The sequence below is a fragment of the Eschrichtius robustus genome, chromosome 8 (genome assembly GCF_028021215.1).
Source record: "Eschrichtius robustus isolate mEscRob2 chromosome 8, mEscRob2.pri, whole genome shotgun sequence".
Lineage (NCBI taxonomy): Eukaryota > Metazoa > Chordata > Mammalia > Artiodactyla > Eschrichtiidae > Eschrichtius > Eschrichtius robustus.
The window spans coordinates 62778792-62791863 of NC_090831.1; positions in this window are offsets into that span (position 1 = coordinate 62778792).

Here is a 13072-nt window from a genome sequence, read left to right on the forward strand (position 1 = left end):
CACGAGTGAATGCTGACTGGCAGAGGAATATACATGTACGACAAATGAGTCAATTAATTTTTTTTAACTTTTTCTTTGTCCTACTGTGTAAAAGTTTTTTCTGTAGGATGAAATTGTCCTCAGTATTTCCAACTAGTCACCCATCTGTCCATTATGGTCCCACTCTTCTGAGAGAAAAGTGTCTTTGGGTTGGGGTGGAGGAAGATTGGTTGTCGGCACAAAAGGTGGTGTTCTCATTATCAATGTAATACTGGAGAAGGACGGTGAGAAAAGGTATCCCTGTGTCTCCTGGTTGTCCCTCTGGCTGATACTGATTTGAAACATAAAATAGGTAAAGCGCTGACCTGCTTCAGAATGATGCATGAAGTGGCAGATGGTGGGATTGTGTTGGAACCAGATTGTTCATGCCTAATCTCACGCCCTTGTGCATTTCAGCTGCTATTTTTCATTTGTTACAAAAATGCCATTATCTTGACCAGTAATGCAGTTTCTCAGATATTTTGAAATCCTTAAAGGCTTATTTTTCGGAGAGCCTGTGCTGGAACACCACCGACTGTGCCTCGTATGCATTGTATTAGGCTAATGTAGGGTGGAAATAGCAAATTGACTTTGATAACGGATTTTCAAGTGTGCTCTTTGTGGATGAAATGCTGTTTCACTTATTATGATTTTTTCAGGCAGTAATTTATTTGTAAATGTCTTGACTGCACTTTAATGCCACTCTGTCTCTGTGGGTGAGTCTGTGTTACAACCAGTAACAGGGATAACGAAGTTAGGAATACATCCTCACGTGGCATTTGTCTAGGGCCTGAAACTTTTTTGTGTTGTGACAGCCTGACAGGAACAAATGATTCAACAAGATTTAGCAGCATAAGGGTAAGAAAGCTACAAATTAGCATACAGTTGCCCAAAGGCATTATACACAGGGGTTCTTTGTTTTTTTGTTTTTTTTTTTAAATAAATTTATTTTATTTATTTTTGGCTGCATTGGGTCTTCGTTGCTGCACGCGGGCTTTGTCTAGTTGTGGCGAGCGGGAGCTACTCTTCGTTGCGGTGCGTGGGCTTCTCATTGCAGTGGCTTCTCTTGTTGCGGAGTGTGGGCTCTAGGCGTGTGGGCTTCAGTAATTGTAGCACAGGGCTCAGTAGTTGTGGCTCGTGGGCTCTAGAGCACAGGCTCAGTAGTTGTGGCGCACAGGCTTAGTTGCTCTGTGGCATGTGGGATCTTCCCGGACCAGGGCTCGAACCCGTGTCCCCTGCATTGGCAGGCGGATTCTTAACCACTGTGCCACCAGGGAAGCCCAACACAAGGGTTCTTTTTATAAGGAAGTCAGAGGCTGACATTCAGGCATAGAGAGGCCATCTTAATATCTTTTCTGCTAATGCTGATTTGAACTCCTGGTGGTGGTGGGTGGTACTGGGTGGGGGAGCCAGAGAAACAACATTGCCTCCTAGTGATGGAGGCATTGCCTCATTTACATCCATGAGAACTGGTTTCTTTCTAAAAGAGAAGGAGAGTGAGTCAAATATATAGGATGCTCTTATTATAGGGGTTTTCATGGACTTCTTGGATTGGGTGAAAGTTCATGCTCATGTGTAGATTATTAGCGGGAAATAGGTTCTAGGCCAGAGCTCGGCAAACTTTCTCTGTATAGGGTCAGACAGTAAATATTTCAGGCTTTGTGGACCATATGTTCTCTGCCATAACTACCAATTTCTGCTAATGTCATGTGCAAGCAGCCATAGACAATAAACAAATGAATGGATGTGGCTGTATTCCAATAAAACTTTATTTAAAAACACAGAGAGTGGGCCAAATTTGGTGCACAGGCCATAGTTTGTTAACTGCTTTTCTAGGTTGAGTGGAGGAGGGCTTGCAGATGCTTGCACTACTGCACTTGCTATTCTTTTTTTTTTTTAATCTGAATTTTATTTTATTTATTTTTTTATACAGCAGGTTCTCACTAGTTATCTATTTGATACATATTAGTGTATACATGTCAATCCCAGTCTCCCAATTCATCCCACCACCACCCCCCGCCCCCCCCCCCCGCCACTTTCCCCCCTTGGTGTCCATACATTTGTTCTCTACATCTGTGTCTCTATTTCTGCCCTGCAGACTGGTTCATCTGTACCATTTTTCTAGATTACACATACATGCGTTAATATACAATATTTGTTTTTCTCTTTCTGACTTTCTTCACTCTGTATGACAGTCTCTAGATCCATCCACGTCTCTACAAATGACTTAATTTTGTTCCTTTTTATGGCTGAGTAATATTCTGTTGTATATATGTACCACATCTTCTTTATCCATTCGTCTGTCGATGGGCATTTAGGTTGCTTCCATGACCTGGCTATTGTAAACAGTGCTGCAATGAACACTGGGGGGCATGTGTCTTTTTGAATTATGGTTTTCTCTGGGTATATGCCCAGTAGTGGGATTGCTGGGACTGCACTTGCTATTCTTTTAAAATAGCTCTGAGGACACCTTAGCTCACGTAATCCAAGTTATTCTGTCCTAGGCCCCTTCTCCGTAGTTTTGGTAAAGTTACTAATTTCCACTTGTCACTATCAACCTCTACTGTTGTGCCTTAAAGGTGATTCGAATTTAAGACATATCTTGAAGGATATGATAGAATAATCTCTTAGTGTTGACAATGATGAGATAGCTAAAGTCCTTTGGAGAGAGTTATTACTGTTTTGGGCTAAATATTTGGGATGGAGTTTGATAGTATTTTCAAATGCTAGCCTTCAAGGACTGAAGGTTTTATTTTCCAAGTATGTTGACTGATTTTATACTCTCTCTCTCTTTGTCTTTTCCAGTTTTTGCTTTGAATTTCTTGCTCTCCTCCCCTCCTCCTTCGCCACTCCACTGTATCATACTGGGTTCCTGGTTGCCGAGGTGCTGCGTCACCTTCTGTAATGTTGCTTGATCTTTGATTTCCCGTGAAGCACAATGAATCTTACATTAGACTATTCCGAGTCAGGTGGCGCACCATCTGTTCCCAGGCCTGGAAAACAGGAGTAGCAGAGAGCAACAGAAAGCAACAGCCACCCTAGTTTTCAGCAGAATATTCATATTCCCACCGTGAGAGAGAGGCAGACAATTCTGATTTTAGGCAGGGTGAAGTTTTATTTTCCTCACAATCCCCTAAGAGATTTGACATAAAACCTTTATTAAAATCATTTGACACATTAGTACACTCGTGGAATGGAATAGGTTTGGACCTATTTGCCTTTGCTGTTCTAGGGTAATGTTAGATTTAAGTGGTTGGGAACGGTTGTGTAATTGTACATAACAGCTTCATTGCCTGATGCTACCCAGAACACACGAGGGCAGCTGGCAAACCTGGATGTTGAAACTGATAGCAGGTAGCATCTAACAAATTGAGAGAATAGAGGCCAACCAGAGATCTCCTGGCTGCCAACTTGTGATAGCATTTAAAAGATTGATCTAACCTTCTGCTAAGAAAATGAGAAACCCATTTACCACGTGGCTTTAAATCTCTGAGCTAAATAATTAACTATAGATAGAACTCTTTTAAGTATACATTGCTCTGATAGTAATGTATTCAGATTAAAAGCCAATTGCTTTTATAATACACCCATCGGTTTATAGGCATGGCATATACTAAAGTTGCTAAGACGTATGTCTGTAATGCATTAAAGGTCCACCCCCGTTAAGGTCACAGATGCTGTCCAAATGCTATAATGACTTCCCCAAATTATCGCATAGATTACAAAAGAGGAAAAAAAAAAAACCAACCCAGGACATTTTTAGACACTCTTTAAAAGATTTCATTGATCTTCCTGCACTTCTTTATTTTTTACCAGGTATTTTTGAGAACTGGCATTTACTAGGAATGTAAAATACTGTGGGGGAAAAAAAAATCCTGCTGAAAGTGAGGAACCTATAAAAATAAATGAGACAGAAAGCTACTCAGGTAGATTTTATGAACTGCTGGCCCTCTCTCTCAAATCTTGGGGAACTACTTGTGGAGTAGGAAGTTCTCTTTTATTCAGTTGTTGGAGGTTCTTCCTTTCAGTATTGACTGGGGCATCTCTGCTATCACAGTTTAATACCAAAAAAAAAAAAAAAAAAAAAAAGTTATGAAGAACCTAGGGTGGGGACAGGAATAAAGACGCAGATGTAGAGAATGGACTTGAGGACATGAGGAGGGGGAAGGGTAAGCTGGGACGAAGTGAGAGAGTGGCATGGACATATGTACACTACCAAATGTAAAACAGATAGCTAGTGGGAAGCAGCCGCATAGCACAGGGAGATCAGCTAGGTGCTTTGTGTCCACCTAGAGGGGTGGGATAGGGAGGGTGGGAGGGAGACTCAAGAGTGAGGGGATATGGGGATATATGTATATGTATAGCTGATTCACTTTGTTATACAGCAGAAACTAACACAACATTGTAGAGCAATTATACTCCAATAAAGATGTTAAAAAAACCCAAAAACTCAACAGCTCTTGGAAGGGTATTTTGGCAGTGGGGGCTTATCCAGTTGCAGGAGATAACGATCCCGTGGACCCTGTTTCAGATATAGATAAATAGGTGTCTGGTTATCAGGAACAGTTTTGCCGATTTTCTTGGCTTCAAGAAATATATATATTTTGAGGCAAATACTGGACTCTTTGAGGCAGTGTGGGAAGGAGATGTGATGCCATATTAGGGAAAAGGGACATGGAATGGTTAATTCAGTCCTGCTAGCTTAAACAGTTTTTTAAATAGCACAGATCAGAGCCTTACCATATTTTTCTACTAGAATTAAGAGAGAGGCAGTCCCAGCTCAGCCAAAAAAGTTTCTGATAATGAGATGAGCACTGCTTCTGGAGCCCCAAATGTCATCTTGACTCATTTATAATCACCTTTAAGAATCTCAGAACAACAGCTCACTGTTGCTGTAAACAGAGTGTTGTTTAATTTCAGAAGTAAAAGTTTAGTATAGAAGCTTTTAAAATCCATTCTGCTTGCAATAAGGGTATTTTTAGACTTCCAAAATTCATGCTGAAGTTTTACGTGATTTTATTTTAATCTGAGCATTTTCATTTCCACCTATTCACTAATATATGATCCTTCCAAGGGACTTCAGAACTGAAGGCCTTTGACTTCTCTCTTTGCAGCCTTTATGTCAGAATCTGTGTGGTTCTTGGACCAGGGAATTTTTCACAACATTAAAATAAAAATAGGCATTCTAACCTTTGATCTACAGCCTGGTCTACACAGCTGTGTTTTTCATGGATCCAAGATCCTCACTGCCAACTGGGGCAGCCTGTCAGGCTAGTTCCAAACCATTCCAGAGAACACACTGCAGATTTCCCTTTCTGATTTCACTCCTGTTTCCATTTACTTGACAGTAGTGGAATTCAAGGACTCCAAAATCTACACAAAACTCACAAAGATTGTGTGTATAGATTCAAAAATAAAGAACTGAAGAAATTATCCAAGCAGATCAAACAGTGAGATCATTGTGACCTCAGAATTTATCCCCTGGCCCATCTTAAGATTATTTTTACTTTGCTTTTTGTATGGTTCCACTGGTTTTCCAAATTTCTCTTAATCTGCTTTAGTGCTGCAATGAAGAATTCACTGTACAGTCTTAATAAGCACCATGATGAATGTACTGTCTAACTAGTACCAAGCTAGTCCACACTGCTTCGAAATCCATCTAATCAGTGACGGATTTGCTTCGAGTACCATTGAATTACATTGTTGAATCATCTCTACGTTGGTAATATATGAACAGAATTTTTTCCCTTGGTAAAATTTTCTTTAATTTCCTTTATGCATTCTTCCAGGGGCTTATTGCTATTTAATTTATTTAATTTGGATAATTTCGCAATTAGAACAATTGAACTAACTGTACATAGTAGGCAGCACAAATCTCTATGCTACCCAGTCCATATCTCCAGCTCACTCATGCCTCATCTCTCCATACTTGTAACCCCATTGTTTCTTTGTTATCTCTTGGTCCTGTTTGAATTCTGTGATCCACTGTTTTGGTAACACTCTCACCCATGACCTAACCTCTCTTATCCCTTTGCCTTTTCATTACATCCAGGCAATAATCAAATCTGGTTGAACTTTACTGACCTCTTTATCTGTGCTAGTCCCTGGGTAGTATAGCATAGCTAAAGAAAATAACACAAGATAGAGAAGTGGTATGGTATTGTTATACCTCATTGCATTCTTTGTGGTACCTATTCATAAACACGTCCTGTCAGTTTAACATGGTAATTAACTCTTTAATCCAATTATACGTATCCATGTGCTCTATCACTGTTGTAGTTCAAACCATCATTATTTTCTTCTAGATCCCTACAATTATCACCTGACTGATATTCCAAGATCTGCACTTGATTCTTTTTCTCCAAAAATCTTTCAAAAACAGGTACCTGATTAAGTACCTCATCTGCTTGTAATCTTTGGAAGTTGTCCATTGCTCTTAGAATAAAAAATAGCATTTTTCACATGTTCTGTATGATTCTTCATAATCTATCTCCTGTCTGCCTCTCTCCCGGTATCATCTTGTGATACCCTGTTATTGCTGACCTCTTTCACTACCTTGCATATTCTAGGTCCTTCTATTTTCTGAGGCAAACACTGTATAACCGTCTGATCTCAACTTGGGTATCTTCACAAAAGAAGTGTACCCTTCCCGCCACCACCCCTACTCTACTTGATAGCCCTCACCCAATGATTGACGACTACAAAAAGTGTGCCTCCTTGCCTCAATGTGAGACCAGCTTGGTGGTGCGGTTCATGCTCCAGAGATCCCTCTGGGGTCAAGCCCAAACTAGTCTCCAGCTGAGTCCACATTCTTGCTTAAATTTCTTCCCTGTTTATCCTGCTTCCCTTACTCCAGTCTTCCTGGGAACACTCAAGTCACTTGAACAAGAATCCTGATCTCAGGCTCTGTTTCTAGGAAACCGACATAAGACAGAACTCTATATTTTTTCTTTACTACACTATTCAAGCCTTTATTTGTGTACGTGTGTCTTTAATTATTATTGTTTGTCTTTGTCACTAGATGGTAAGCTCTTTAGGGCGGGGATCATGTATGTTTTGCCCTCCATCGTATACACAGCAGCCCCACAGAGTACCAGAAATATAGTTGATAGACATTCAATAAATAATTGTTGAATGTAAATGAATCTAAGTATCACTATCCTGCCTCACTGAGGGACAGGGTTGAACTATAGGCTTCTGGCCAATTCCTTTTAGGCAAGGGAATGCCCACTCCAAGAAGGGAAATAGAATCAGAAGTCACAGGTTTACTCTTTGATCTTTTCACCTCTGTACCTGCATGGACATACTGAATCATGTAGTTTTCTCCTGTTTTGGCTGACTACTTCTTGCCTAACTATACCTTTATATATGCCCAATTCCTGTGTCTTAGCTAAACTCAAGGCATTTGCTCATTCTCATTGTCAATCCGTAGCCCAAACATGTTTTCCAGATCTGGAAGTGTATGGGACATTTTACATGGCTACAGTTTATATCACCAGAAATATGTTTATTACTATGAAAAGTGTATCTTGCCTGGGTTTTTTCTAAATTTTTTTGTTTCCAATTTTTCCATTTTAGTTGTTACTCTTTCAAATTAAAAAAAAAATCATGTGAGCATATCTTCCTATTAAACTTTTCATAAAAATACTAAATAATTGCTGCTCAAGATTACTGTTTCTGTAATACTGGTTATAATAGATTTGACACTTAGCATTTGAAAATAAAACTTTGTGTTTCCCTTAAATCATATTCTTTGAATATAATTATATTTAATTTTCTGTGTGTTTCTCTATATGTAAAGGTGAGAACACTAAATTAGCCTTTGGTTAATATAAACAAGTTCCTTTCAGTAAGTACTTTTTCTGAAGTAATAAGAACTGTGAGAGGAGTATTACATATTTTGTGGGTGGGTGGTTGGATGGGGGTAAATTAGAGTTCCTTTGTCACCATTTATATTTCCCCTGGTGAAGTTTTTTTTTTTTTAACTGTATAATTACTGACTAGATGGAATTACTGCACTGTGATCAAGGGAATAGTTATCAGAGTCACAATCTGGTACATAGTGAGAAAAATTTGTATGAGAAAATGTTTGTAAAAATTATATGAGAAATATATTCTCTTAAATCTGTCTTCAAGGTTGGTTATGGGTTTGATTATATGGTTGAAAAGGGAAGTAAAGTTTCCAAAGGACCAGAGAAGTTAGCAATAAAATGAAGCAAATTTTAGATTCTGAAGCAAATGTGTTAAACTCAAACAGTGCCTCACCTCACTTGAGTCACTTTTTAAGACTAATTTTACATGGTTTGAGAAGGAAGATTTCATTCTCAGTCATTGAAAAGAGAGAAGAAATACACCGACTGAATCTGGTTTTTTTAAAGGCTCCTAATCGCAGTTTTCCTTATGTTACGGGTACCACTGTGTGATAATTGATCTTTACTCTGCCCTCGCTCATGTTGTGATCAATTAGCAGCCAAAGGTAGAAGCTGTTGCTTAATTTCGCAAAAAAAAGTCTCACGAATTCCTGGATTTTCATTATTAAAAGGTGGTTAGGACTGACATAAATTTCCACCTTCCTGGTATCCTTTAGAACTACTTTTGCAAAATTAAATATATATTGTTAAAAGAAAAAACTAAATAAAAATATTAAGGAAAATTAATGATACTTATTATTAAAAATAATCTAAAAGCTCCATCTGATTGAGCTTCAACTTTGGACAGTTCTTAACTAAAATGTGATTCAGTGGTCATTAAATGAACAAAATCTTAAAAAAAATCCTAAGTGGTTGATGGCTATAATAGGTATTTGTCTCATGCACAAGGAGGAGTAATCAACAAAACTGATTTCACTTACTGGGAGCAAAATACAGTAAATATATAATCATAACATTTTATATCTAAAAACAAACTACAAAAGATTTCTAACTTAAGGTTTACTTAACACAGTTCTAGGGAAGGAAGGAGGAGCTCTGCTGTAGAAAAGAAACAAAACTTGTTTAATACAGATCGTGTTGCTTGCGTTGTTACATCTATTTATTAGGAAAATCTTTAATAAAATGCTGACTTGTGTTGGTAAATACATAAACTCTTCACTGGGAGCCAAACTGTGGACCTGTCCTATCCATGTTTTGTAATTCGACGTGGGCTTTGTTCCACTTTGTGCTAAAATTTCATTTGCATTACTTTTCTACATTCATTTCCTGCTTTTTTGTATTAGTATCTGTCCTAAAATATTTTGATTTCATTATTTTTATAAACTAGTAGATTCAACATTCACCATTTTTGAACCATTAAACCTGAAGTTTTGAGGCCCACTCATGAAACATGATTCTAAAAATTAACTCAAGCATAGCTAAATTAGAAGAGTTGTGGGAAATTGATGAAACATTTAAAACAATTTTTTGAATAAGGACCTGAATTAATTTTAAATTAGTGCTATTTTAACAGATATTTTTACTATTTGACTTTTTTCTTTTTTCTCTGAGAATTCAAAACAAGACAGATTGTCTCCAAACAAAATATATTGTTTAACTGACTTCCTAATCATACTGACTGTCCCATTTTATATTCCAAAGGGAGATTTTTCCATTGCTATAAAAATAAACATGAATTTTACTCCAAATAGAACATTATAGAAAATGACTTAACATTATGGGAAATCTGTAAATTGATCCCAAGCTTCAAAGTCAGTTTTTCAATGTTGAAAAGAAAAAAAAATCATGAAGAAGAAACATCTGTTCTCAAATACATGAATAGATCTGGAAGGATTTTCAGAACTGTTATGTAACATGCATGTCAGTGTGCTCTGTTATGAATTCCCTAGGTCATCGTGTTCATGAACATCATTGATGTCTAATTCTTCTCTTCCGGCACTCCTAGGAATATCTAAAATATAAGTAACATTTCCAGTAGAGGATCTTAATGGAAACTTTCCCTTGTTTCCTCTCTTATGGGGCATTTCTCAGACTCCTGCATTTCCCCATGCTGTATTATTTTATTTTAACTGAAACACAATGATTGTTTGTTGGGTGTCTTCAGGTACAAAGGAAGAGTCGTCGTCTTGAAAAATTTTGAATTTTAGACTGTTTGAATTAATATCTCTGGGGCAGAAAATGTGATTCCCGTATATAATATTCCACTTTACTTTGATATTGTCAAATATATTGATAAATAATGAACAGTCTATTGTGTCTTGATTTATACATTGTTTGGGGAGGACTTCTTGTGATATTGTAACAGATTATTGAAGGTAAAAAGTTATTTAGTAATTAAGTTTAGTTTTGGTCATAAATTTGTTTTTACATTGATCTGTCAAATAAGCTATTATGGCTTACAGTTTTTAATTGATTAACACATCCCTATTGATCACTGAGTACGTACTACGTGATTAGAGAGACACAAAAGAAAGAAAGAAAACATAGGGTGCTTGATCACTGGTAACTTGCAGTCTCCACCAGGAGACAAAATGAACATAGGTGAGACAGTAACAGAACAACAATTGCCAAAGGGGGAAAAATATATTCTGATTAATCAGAAAAGGCTTTAGGCAGGAGTGAAATTGGAGTCAGCCCTTGTGAGTCAATTGCATTTTCATAGGTGGACAGGAAAGAGGGAAGCATTCCATGTGTGAAAGAGCAGAAGTATGGAGGGAAAGAGAATCGTGCATGAAGGTAGATTAAGCTGTAGACAGTCATCCTGGTACCTATCTCTAAGTGGAACTGAAAAAACACTGAGGAGGAAAAACATTACTGAAATACAACATGGTGGCGAAAATTATGTCTCCTATCATTTCTCTGGGAGAGAATGAATATTCTGTATTCTGGAAAGAATACTTTGATAAGGACGGGAGTTAATATGGATGATTGTTAAATTTCGGTCTGTGGAGGACGGATTTGGCAAGCATCAGGGCTTGTTTATGGGGGGTGGTATTGTCAATTTGATACAGCTAAGCTGCTTGTGACAATAGAAGAGAGTCTTTGTCCTGCCTTCTCTCAAACTGTACTTGGCTCTGCTCTAAATGGAAGTCAAAATCTATTATTTTAAAAGATGACTAAATTGCTGGCATGGTTGGGGCACCCACAGTCTCCCTGCCCATGTTGTGCTCTTGATCTTATTCTGGATGGAAGTGGAAGGTTGCTATTGTAAAAGACCAAGCCTAAGAGGGGAGAGTGAGTGTGTACCGTACAACTCAAGAGCCAGGCAGAATGAGTTGTTGGGATTTGTTATATTAAGAGGTGAACGTAGGCATTTGAAAAGGACAGTAGATGTGTGGTTTGAAAAGGAACTTGAGGAGAGGAGGTGCCAAAACAGAGAATCATGAGATTGGGTATAAACTGTAATTGAGGTGTAAGGTGATAAATACTTTGATAAGAGTGATGACTATCAGAGTGAAATGGAAGAGATAAATGCAAGAAATTTTTCAAATGAAGAAGTAATGGGGCTTAGAAACAGCTAGCATGTAAATAAAGTGAAGAACTAGAGATGATTTTCCAGGTTTTTGGTTGAGAAGATTCACAGAATTGGAGTCGTTAGAGTGGAGACACTTTAGTGAGAAGGTAACAGACTTTGAATACATGGAATTTAAGATTGAAAAAGGAACATCCGTGGGCTATTTTTTGTCAAACGTCTGCTCATTTATCGTAGTACTTTCATAGTTTAGATATTATGTCATTTAGGGAAAGAATGACATTTGACAAGGTGAAAAAAATGCTTGTAGATAATCGCCAGATAAGTTGGTTATGAATAGCTTTGTAAATGTATATTACCTTTATCTTTAATTCCTATCTTGGTGAAGACTGTATTACAGAAAATACTAAAATCTTGACATGTATTGACTTATTTTTTTCACTATTCTATCATATTCTATCATATTTCTGGCAAGTTTTTTCCTCTGGTAGGCTGAGGGTTTACTTTGGCATTGGGGGCTTCTGGGGGCACTCATTCTCTTGGATGATATAGTTGTTCTGTAAAAGTCTTATCTTTCTACCTACTTCTTCACCATTTGCTACCCATAGCCCAAACCCCTTTGGCTTGTCAGTTCTTCACAATTTTATTGTATCTTTGTCTAAAATGTATAAAAGCTTCCTGCTCTGGGTCTTCATTCTCTTGCGAAGGCTCCTATGAACATGTAAAAATTTAATAAAATTGGTATGCTTTCTTTTCTGTTAATCTGTCTTAAATCAGTTTAATCCTCAGGGCCAGCCAGACACTCAGATAGAGGAGAATTTTTCCTCTCCTATGATAGCTTTCTGATGTCCTATAGAATGACTGTACCAGAATGTGATCAACTGTTCATTATTTGATGACTATCCTCTTTGTGTCTCTATTATTTTAAACTGGTAAGGAAAATGAAATAAGTAATTTGTTGTAAGTGTATGATATTACTAAAATACACCTAAAAATCACTTATAAACTGGTACATTCTATCTGTGTGATAAACACTCAAAAGGAGATTTGCTTGTTCAAAGTGCATCTTTTTAGCTTGGTAGACTTTCAGAAAGTTGTGGAAATTTATAGTCTTAGCCACAGAATATGAGGGCCTATTTCCACATGTAGCCTATTGAGCATTTTGTTTCTGTCTCTGCAAATTTGATGTGTGCAGAATGGTATCTGACTGCATTTTCCTGACGACTAGTTACAGTAAGCATCCTTTCATGTTTATTGGCTATTTGCCGTTCTTCTTTTGTGAAATGCCTGCCATATCCTGTGTTTATTTTCTTTTGGGTGGTTTGGCTTTTCCTCATCTTATTATGAATATTAATTATTTTTTTGTTTTCATATGTATTGCAGAACAGTTTTCTTCCAGCCTCTCTTGTCTTTTGACTTTAATAATTGTCTTTTTAAATATAATTTTTTAAAAAAAGCAGTCAAATACATAACTTTTTCTTTTTTGGTTTTGAGTTTCTTTTCTGGTAAAAGTTTTTATCACCTAAAGGTTACAGGAATATTTTCCAAAATTTTCTTTACTTTTAAATTAACTTTTTTCTTGAACACATAGAACTTTATTTCATCTAGATTAAAATAGCTGCTGTGGGGATAGCTACTGTGCAAGAACTGT